The 11393-nt window shown below is 29.2% G+C and overlaps 1 protein-coding gene across 3 annotated transcripts in view; it reads right to left on the bottom strand.

Annotated features, from left to right (window-relative positions):
* The window catches only part of LOC111624664 (zinc finger protein 729-like), a 29717-nt gene that overhangs the window by 7879 nt on the left and 10445 nt on the right, over positions 1–11393 (bottom strand). Inside the window, exon 1 of one of the 3 annotated variants that reach the window (XM_023367571.1) lies at positions 7559–7899. The exons of the other annotated variants lie outside the window; for them this stretch is intronic. The gene's annotated coding sequence lies outside the window, so the exon portion shown is untranslated. Of the gene's footprint in view, positions 1–7558; positions 7900–11393 lie in introns of those variants that run through there. 3 annotated transcript variants of the gene reach the window in all.

Here is an 11393-nt window from a genome sequence, read left to right as displayed (position 1 = left end):
AGGTTTGTCTGTTTTAACAGTTTCACGTGTCATCAGAATAATTTAGTTGCCTTCATAAGGCATGTTTCAGTGTGATGTACTGCAGTAAATGAAGTATGAATAAAAGAATAAATTGTACTAAAAGAAGAAAATAACATTCAATGGACTAGAAATGAAGATGGCTCAATCAATAAGTTTTATTAACATATTTGATCTACTGGACCATGAAGAGAGATCAGATCCTGGTGTTCTTCTATACTTCTGATGTGATACTTAATTTATTGCATTTCTTTTTTCTCTCTATTTTTACACTTGAAGTTATATATATTTATTTTCTGGACTTCATAATTAAAATGTTCTTTTATAACTTCTTGTCTGAGCTCCAGGGATATTGCTTCAGCTTCTCCCTCCTCCTTGATAGCCCTGTTGTTCTGTCAGATGTGGATCTTATACTAGATTGGCTTCAGAAAATTTGAGCAATCTTATCAGAAATAGGACAACATATTATAGCCTATACTACTGTACTTTTGTTCATAGAGTCACAAGAGACAACACAAAGTTAATGGGATTAAAAGACAGCAGCAATCAATAGAAAATATATATCTTTTATATTCTTAATTTGTTTTTTTCATGATTCTTACTTATATGACATAATAATTATAATGAGAATAATCCCATATTCATAAGTAAATACTTTATATAAATTAATCAGAGACAAAATTTTCACTTGTCGATGATCATTATGCAACATAGGTACTAATTCAAGTACTATTATATTATAAAATTTAACACTTTCAAAAAGTAAAAAGCATTAACTATTTCAATTAATAAATTATTTCTCGTATCATATTTATAATTATTGACATTTATTAATTATGTTAGAACACAATCATGATATTTGAGGTGGAGCATTAGCAAAGCCTCTTCTAAGTGGCTTACAACATTGTGTTTGTTCTCAAAACCTGTTCAATTGATTTTGATTAAACTTTGTCATTTTTCATTAATTGCAATGAGGAATCCAAAAATGTAGTAAAAAAAAAATCAAGGTCTATGACTTTTTAATGTAGAGGACGTGGTTGCTGTATCATCAAATGCAGTGTGTAGTGTCTTTGTAATCCAAAAAGAATTGGTAGACGAACGAACAGCAATTGGTTAGAAAACGTTACATTTTATTTAAAAATTCTATGCTGTACCATTATATGACAAGTAAGCATTTTTATGTTATCATCACCTCGTGTTTTAGTTATGTTCCTACTAACCAATGTCGTAAAACTAACCTTAATTTTTTTGTGTAATCTTAACAGCACTGAAGAGGGGTTGGGAATATAAGCCAACCCGAAATGCATCTGAATTAGGAATTTTTAAATAAAACGTAACATTTTCTAGCCAATTGCTGTTCGTTCGTCTACCAATTCTTTTTGGATTACAAAGACGCTACACACTGCACGTCTATGACTTTGTTTTCGAGTTATAAGGTCATTTCATGAACACATGCAACAAAGCAATATTGTATGAATCACATGACTTTGTAGTTCGATGTTTCATGGTCGCTAGGATGTCTTCTATGGGCTTACAGAATCAAGTTCGTTCTCAAAATTTAATGGACTGATTTTGATAATCAAAGCAATCGATGATGATTGCTTTGTTCTTGGATCACCTCTCTGTGTCGGCAAGTGCAAGGATAATCTCTGTATCTAGCCTGTGCAAGGATCATGTCTTCCATGGCTGGCAGGTACAGTATAAGGATAGCCTCTTTTGTAGCAGAAAGTGCAAAGTTCACCTGTCCACATTCACCAGGTAAAAAGATTACCTCTTCTGTGCATAATAAGTACAGGGATTTCTTCAGGGTATTGCAATAGTTTGTTAATTTGTTTGTATTGCAATAGTTTGTTAATTTGTTTGTTAATAGTTTGTTAATTTGTTGTATTGCAATAGTTTGAAGAACTTTGTTGTATTGCAATAGAACTGAGGCAGAGCCTCAGTTCTATTGCAATACAACAAAGTTGCTCAATGTCCTAGTAAGTAATATAGTATTATAATACTTGTTTGCAATTATTATAGGCTCAAATTAGATACAAACAAATTTGTTAAAAAGTACTGTACAGTACTTTTACTACAATAATCAGTTTAAAACAGATTTCTTAACTAAAGGAAATTTCTTAACTACAGAAATTTTAAGACAATAAAAATCAAAATAATTTAGTTATGGTTGATGGCTAAGACAGTTAAGGCATCAGCCTACCACTCTGAGTGACTCAGGATTGAATTCAAATGATGAACTACCTAGGAATTTCTAACAAGCAGTTTATTAGATACATTGATATATCCAGGATATATCAATGTATCTAATAAACTGGATAAACTGGATGGTGAAGATATATCAATATATCATCCTTCACCATCCAGTTTCTCCCACTATGGGCCTGGCTATACTCACACTGGATATGGAAGAAAAGCCCCCTTAGTGCCCACAGGGTGGAGTTAAAAATGAAATGATAATTAATTATTAAACTGACTACTGTATTATTGAATTTTGTAAAATGAATATTCCTTTTTTTAATAAATTATAAAATAATCAATAGGATGACTATCACGCCAAAATATTGTATAATGAAATAAAGACACTGAGTTCAGCATTACATGCATACGTTTTCTTATCACAAGCACTTTTGATGAACTTATAGTCGTCATCAGGCAAATACAGAGATTTACCAAAAAGTACAAAGGTACTTTTCAGTAAATCTCTGTGTTGAAGGTACAAACATCGTTGCCATACCTTGCACCCCTCTCTATACGCATCTGCAGAATCTTTAAGCAGCACAATTTTGTACTACCACTATCCCCACTTCCAAACCTATGCAAACTTATTTGTAACGATAGAGACAAATTTTCCACTCTTGAGAAGTCAGGGGTCTATGCTGTACCTTTGGAAAATCTTGCAACAGGAGTAAACACAAGATATATCGGGGTCACTACTAGAATGCTTGCCAGCCTTGATGAGCACCAAGATAATGTTATGAGGGGTAGGCACACCACCAAGCTCTCAAGAAAGGTACTTGAGCAGGGTTACAACCTGCTATGGTCCCAAGCAGTTATGCTCAAGAGCTGCAAGGATCGAAAAATCGTTTTTATATGGGAGTCTCTTCTTACTACCACCTTTGACACTTGCAACACTCCTATGCTTGATCTGCCCAGTGTATGGGTCATGCTATACAAGCATTTAAGCAAATATTAACATTCTCCAGTATGCGTATAGCATGAGCCTGGTTCTGCACATGCACCAGCTTGCACTTCACAGAGCTAACTGCTCGTTCAGTTTTCAAATTATATTTGAACATTTGTCTCGTGTTCTTAATGGCTTTGACAAAGTTTCAACTTATATTTTATGCGTTCTATTCTACATCGGATTATTTCCGTTTAATTTTTCGGTAAATCTCTGTATTCGCCTCATGACGATGACTATAAGTTTGTTGAAAGTGCTTGTGATAAGAAAATGTATGCATGTAACGCCAAACTCAGTGTCTTTATTTTATTATAAATTATAAAAAGTTTTGAAGAGAAAACTGAGGCATAACTTTACAATGCAAGACTGTATAACTTAAATTAAATGATGTATATTTGTATTTCACAATGTTGAACAAAGAATGACTATGTACTGTACTGTACAATAGCTTATATTAGCAGCAATTTCTTAAGTTTTAAATAATTACAATGCCAGAAAATTAGTAACTATACTGCATTCGAACAAATAACAACTCCCAAAGCAGGATTTGAACCTAAGATCTAGTAAATAAAGAATATTACCCCACTGAATCAACAAGCATCAGGACTTACTTGAACAATGTAAGCTGGCAAGTATCTTTATTGAATTCCTACATATATATTTTTCTTTGTACAGCTCTTTTAATAAATATATTTTTTTAAAATTATTTTAATCGAAATTCATCAACAAATAAGTTGCAATCATACTATATACCATATTTCCTCAAATAAATTCTGGCAAATAAACGTGCTGTTAAAAATAAACTAAATTGAAAAGCATGGGAAACACAAAGTATCGTACTATATAGCATAAATAGTTTAGGGTGATAGGTAAGGAGTTTAACTAAAATTCTATCTCTTCAAATTGTCTAGTCGAATAGCACATTCTATTGCAAGATTCACAGGAATATTTTTTGAAATAAAATTATAAATATTGTCAAAATATTTATTTGAAGCCAAAATAAATATTGAGCATGGGAAAGCTACAGTCAAATTCATAAGTCAAGAGCTTGTCAGCCAAAGGATAATTAATAAAACTGATTCAAACTCAGAAAATGGTTATCACGAACTTGATTCCTATGACAACATTGAAGCAGACACAAATGACAATGTAATAACTGAATCAGAAGATGTTGAGTTAATCCAAACTATGAAAACAGTAATTAATTTCAAATATTGTAGCTGTAATTCATAAATATAGTCAATAAATGGTTCTGTCAGTTCAAAAAATGTGTGAGTAAGGTATTTCTTTCAAACTTTAATCACTCATCTATTGTTGTAAGGTAATAAACCTCTGCCTTGAAAAACCCCCAGGGATGCATACACTTTGTTTAAAAATAACCCTTCCTAGAATTTAATTGTGGAAATATGATATATAACAATATAAAAATAGTCATAGTGCAATAGCGGTCCAAGTGCCATGTTGGAGTAGGCCAGTGGGCATTGAATATGTCCTCAGGTGGTGCTGTGGGTAACTGCTGGTTGATTATATCTAAAGTACAATAATGTTTCTAATTAATTTTATTGCATAAAATTCCTTCAAAATTTTAAAATTACAGTGCATAATTCCTAATTTGAACTAACTAGTATATGGAGTCATTTGGATTAATGGGTTCATATCACAAAGGACTACAAATACATATTAAAAAAATTTTATATTGTATTTGTACATATGTAATTCCATATTTTTATATTTTACATATTCTAAACAGAAACACTGCTTTAAAATATAAATTTTTATAATATGAAAACAAACAAGTACAGGAATTGAAAAATTACTTTAAAAGAAATGCTTTTGAGTCTCCAATTAATGTATCCATTGAATTACAAAGATAATACAAATAATCAAATTATTTTTTAAAATCAAATTGATTACAACTGGTCAAGATAAAAGAATCAGGGCTCCTCTCTAGAAACCCTGGGTTCAAATCTGGATTATCTAAGAAATTTTACAGATGATTTGCCCAGATATATTGGGCTCCATCCTTTACTATGCAACTGGCCCATGATGGGTACAAAAAATATTCTCTTAAAGCCTACAGAACAAAATGAGTTAAACCAGACAATCTGCCAAATCATCATGCTATGATTAGTTAACTCTCAACAAACCCAGTTTAATTAAAAATTGGATTTGTTGAGTTGTTTATATAAAAATAGTTGAATAAATTTAAATTTTGATTTTATGTTTATATGTTATGTTATGATTCAATATTGATGTCACCAATTTCATAACCTTATTGACTACTTACACCCCATCACATTTTGTTAGCAATTTTTAGACATCCCCATGTTGATGTCTCACTTGATCTGCCAACCTAATCTTAGAATCATGCATTTCTATAAAACACATCTACAGTACATTAATAACAACTGAGAACTGGATATGATATATTAAAAACACTGACATCCAACAAGAATATCCAGCAGTAAAATTTTAACTTAATTAAATACTTAATAAAATCAACGTTTTCAACAAACTTAAGTTGTCATCTTCAGGTTAAAATGTAATTAGGAAGATAAAAGAAGAAATTTGAAAAAAATTAATGTAGCATATTATTATTGGTTGTAACTGACATGTGATTGAATCATCAAAAGGGAATATAAAATAAAGATCTCCAGGCATGGAAAAACATTTCTGCCTCCCTATAATTTATCACTGTATCTTAATAAAAATAATTAAAGACCTTTTAAAGTATTTCTTAAATTAAAATTTTACTGCTGGATTTTCTGGTTTGTGATTATTTGTAATATTACAATATATTTATTTATATTTCCTGCCAAGGCAAGGCTAATTTAAAAATAGACCAATAACAAAAAAATTTTAAAAAATTGAAATTTACCACAAGAAAAAGATGATACTGTACTAAGAAACTCCTAAAGTTAACATTATATAGTAATGTTAGCTCCAAAATATTCTATTTGTTTTAAATTTTATATGTTTCTGTTAGATATTTCATTTGTTATTTATTTGTTTTGTATTTTGACCATGATGATTGCCCATGGAGCACATTATTCCCATTTACCCTCTTCAGATAAAATTGACTGTGTGTAAAGTTTGTCTTTCCTGGCCTTAACTTAGTTACCTTTATTACCAACTTATATAAGTCTATCTTTCAGCATTATCTATTTGTACTCTGTATCTGTAAAGGTTAAATTTTTGCCATTATCCTTACATATTAAAAGTTCTACTAGAGCAATTCCAACAGAACAACTTCTACTAAAGTGCAACTATTTAAATGAGTAAGAACTTTGTGTAATCATTGATCAAAATTCTTCTGCATAATGATTTTGGTAAAAAATTATTTTCAAAAATTTTCCTATTTGAAGTATTTAGGATATCATCTCATTAATGATCTGTCCTGTCCTATCCCATCACTATCTGTCAAAATTTTTACATATATAAAATCTGAATTGAGAAGGGGATATCAATCACTCAATTAGCAAACTAAGTAACTAATTACTATAATGGCATACCTAAATGCTAATATGTACATAAAAAATATCCATTGACTGAACTTGATGAATTATAAATTTGTATTATAATATTTAATACATAAAATTGTAAAATAAGTTGTTCATTAGAATATAAGTAAGGAATATATTATGATGATTAAAATCTTATCCAAATTCTATTAAAACTTGTTTAGTAAAATGTTGAAATAATAATGAATAATTTACAACTTTGCAAATTTACACTGAACATATTATAATCTTTCTTTATTATCATTATTAATTCATTCATGATACATGAAACAAACCTAACTGAAATGAAAACATTGTTGTGAGGTAGCAAGAGTTTTTATTTAGCCTACAGTAATACCTCGACTTACGCAATTTTCAAATCTCGTCGATTCGTCTTTTGTTTGAGCGCCACGCAACTCTAGATTACTCATTCCTCTCACTATTGTTCGGCTTAAATGTTCGGACGTGTCGCATGGAATCAACACATAGCTCCAATTTATTTTGTGTTATTTATTTCTGTGTTTGTTATATCTACGGAGATTTGAGAAACTATGTGGTGATTTTTTGTAACTGTGAACGAATCAAAAGATGAGATAAGATTAACGAGAGCATTTATTAGCTTACATACATCCGACTTGGGTTTTACACAAATTGCGAAATTATACCCAGATTTACGTGAATTCGACTTACACGGTTATCGCTCGGTCCCACCTATCGCATAAGTCCGGGGTATTACTATATAGTGATATTAATTTAGTTACATTATTTTTCATGTGTTTTACCTGCTCTGTCCATGCTGCCATCCAGTGGAGCACTGGAACAAATATGTGCATTTGCTCCAGATTAGTCTACATACCTTTTGACTAACTTCTGCACCTGCTCTACAGAACTTTAGTCAATTGTATAGGACAGTACACTAAGAAAGAAGCATGGAATTCCCTGCATATGTTATCCATTGCAATGGACTTCAGAGACTGCTCACTTTCAACCAGAAGAGGAGAAAGTCTCAAAGAGATACCTGGACAATACCTAGATGAAATCCTGATATTGTCTGAAACCATCTTGCGGGCATCACCCATCCATGCAAACACCCAAATAATGTAAAAAGTGTCCTAAGGGTCATTTCTTCTGCTAGATTCTTTTTCCTAATCAGGTAAATAGTTTGAGATTTTTGAATAATCTGCAATTTTGTAAATTGACAATACAAATTAATAAACAAATTTTATTGTAATTGTTAAATGTATTTTAAGTTTTATACTAATTATTATTGTAATATATAATTTTTGCATTATACAAATACTGGACTGACTTTGTTAGCAAAAACTATATATTAAAATAATAATTAGTATAAAACTCAAAATGTCACAAATTTCAATTTAATAATTACAACAATAAAATTTGGTTATTTGTGAAATTTTGAGTTTTATACTAATTATTATTTTAATATATAGTTTTTGCTAACAAAGTCAGTCCAGTATTTGTATAATGCAAAAATTATATATTACAATAATAATTAGTGTAAAACTTAAAATACATTTAACAATTACAATGAAATTTGGTTATTAGTCAATTTACAAAATTACAAATTATTCAAAAACTCAAAAATTAACCTGATTAGGTAAAAGAATCTAGCAGAAGAAAAAAATTCTCAATCAGAATCAATCAATCGTTTACAATTAAACAGCCATACAACAAACAGTAAAAAAACAAAGACTAGCTTGATGTCTTTTATACAGTGCAGATTTGCATAATAAACGTGCTGACAAAAAAAATTTTGCTTAACTTATATGTGTACTAATATCTAGTTAAATAATAATCTACTATATTTTTGTAATATTTTTAGTCATTTTTAAACTCTAAATTAATGGTATGCAATTCATTTCATTATTATGCAAAAAAAAAAAAAAAAAGCTCTAGTTAAGAAGTGTTGAGATAGCAGTTGAGGTTTTGCATAATCCTACTCACAAAACTCAATAAATGAAACAAGATGAAAAATAAATAATGTAAGTAACTAAATTTAACTATAAATAAAAATTCCTAACTTTCAATCTCATATGTTTATTTTAAAAGTAATATTTTCAAGGAACAATTCATTAACGATTTAAAAAAAAAAAATGTTTAGTTTTTGCAGAAGTAGGACTGATTATATAAGAGGAACAGTCAAGGTGAGTCCTATAAGTAAGAAGATGCAGGAAAGTAGATTAAGATAGTTTGGACATGTGGAGAGAAAAAATGAGAACTATGTTGGAAAGAGGATTGGGAAGTTGGAAGTGGGGAAGACTGAAGCTGAGATAGAGAGAGGGAATGGAAGAGAAAGGATGTGCTGGATAGAGAAAAGTGGAGAAGACAGATTATATGGGGTTAGCATTCCCTCTTTAAACATGGGAAAAAGCACAGAGATGTAAAAATTTTATATTTTCTTCCATTAGAATCTATCAATTGTCTTGTTTTTAATAAATCAAAAAATTATTTAAAACTTGTTTTTAACAGAAATATGAAAACAGAGTATTAATATATAATATACTATGAGCAAAACAATATACAGAAGGCAGTGAAGTTAAACATGGAAAATTATTAATTGCATTAAATAACAATATTGGTCAAAACTGAGACATATCTACAAACAATAATTTTATAAAACATTGATTTAACTATCATTTTCTCTTTCTTATGGCACTATTTAAATCTGTGGTTTATGTCAACCTAAAACAATAGAAAATCTAAAGAATAACATCACATTAGAATTTGAAACCAATAGAGAGAATCTCACTTTACTATGAACAAATCTAAGGTCATGTGTTTTAAATGTTCAAATTGGCTTTCCTTTTAATATAATAAACTGCCTATGGAGTCTGACATTTGTGGAAACATCGTATATACAGTTGAAGCAAAGGATTGAGGCAGAAAAAAAAAATGAAAGTCAAAAACATTTTCAGCCTCCAATTTCAGATAGAAAAACTTATACACAAGAGAAAAAATAAAGTTAGAAAAATCATTATTTATCTTTTACATCAGTAGTTTCTCTTCTTGCCTTAAAAGCAAAGTCCAATGAGTTCTTTCATTCTTCCCTTGGTTTTCTTCTACTTATAATATTCAACTTCTGTTTCTCTACTATTTTTAACTATTCTTTCAATATCTACTCTCAACAGCTATTCTATTTAAATAAACTTTAAGTTAAAGTTTTAATAGGTAGATAACCTGTTGGCAATTTAAACTTAAAACAATTCAAAATATACTACAATAGCTGATGATGATAATTACATTATAGAATGTTATTTTTATTGCTTGTTTGAACTAATATGTTTCATTCATACAACTGACAGAGTGCTGATAAATGATTACAATAAATAATGTATATATGAACAAACATTCTGGAGATAATAGTTGTATTGAGAAATAACTAGCACTTACAAGAATGACTTATATATTCTTTTTATATGCAGAAGTTTAATGCACATCAGTTAAATTTTATTTTTTCATCAAAACTTTAATTGAATAAGAAGTTTTGATGATTGATTAAATTAATTCTTTTTAATCTCCTCTTGAGCCTAGATTCAAAGTAAAAATAAGAAAAAATATCTGCTAGCAATGTGTTTTATTAATAAATTTTTTAAAATACAATTTCTCTTTAAATAATAAACAGTTTGAGATAAACAACTAGCCACTATATATTAATATATCTATAGAATTCCAGAACAAGTTGTTTAATGACAAGTTTATTTCAATATTAAAACTTTGAAACAACATTCTATTTATTTGGAAAGGATGTTCAATATCTTGTAAACAACTACTTCTTTATCATAGTAAGTATTTTTTTTATAAAGTCATTTTTAGAGTAGAGCAATATTTCTCAAACTACATTCCTTAGAATATAGAAGCTCCTTGGAAGAATGTAAAAACAGGGTGCAATTTGAATAGGGAATAGTGGGGATTTTTTCCCTTCTATCTTTCATATCCCTGACTCTGCAGAAACAGAAGTACAATACACCCTGTTAAGAAGTTTTTGAAGGGATGGCAGTAAAAAAGTTTGTATGCAAGAATTGTAAAAAAATAATTTTTTATTTGTATATTCAATTTAATATCAATATGAACGTAATATAACATAGTATAGTGTAACACAGTAAAATAATAAGATGGTATAGCATTAGACTACAGCAAGGTACTTAAGTGTCTGGTATCAATATGACATGTCAACAGTTAATGGACAGCACCAGATAGAGAATATGGTCAAAACAATATGATCCAGCTAAATTAGCAACCACCTCAAGTATACATGTGTTTGATATATAATAAAGTTAACTGCAGATGTTCACCATATCACTTATAAAAATAGTAAAGTTTTAATAAAGTTATATAACGAATGAACTGGATAAATATACTATTAATAAAACACACCTTTAATAATCCAGCTAATAAAAATTAATAATATAATAACGTTTTCGATCGTTTCTTAACGATCTTCTTCAGTTACCATAACATAGAATAAAATCGAACACAAAAAAGAACGTAAATACGAAATTAAAATAATTTTTTTGGATTAATTTTTATTTTTCGTTTATTTTTATCTACTTTTCCGTTATTTATATTTTAATTTCGTATTTACGTTCTTTTTTGTGTTCGATTTTATTCTATGTTATGGTAACTGAAGAAGATCGTTAAGAAACGATCGAAAACGTTATTATATTATTAAT

The sequence above is a fragment of the Centruroides sculpturatus genome, unplaced genomic scaffold (genome assembly GCF_000671375.1).
Source record: "Centruroides sculpturatus isolate CEXI.00-Female unplaced genomic scaffold, Cexi_2.0 scaffold263, whole genome shotgun sequence".
NCBI classification, from domain to species: domain Eukaryota; kingdom Metazoa; phylum Arthropoda; class Arachnida; order Scorpiones; family Buthidae; genus Centruroides; species Centruroides sculpturatus.
Note: the sequence above shows the minus strand (reverse complement) of the source record. Positions and strands in the feature narration are given on the sequence as shown.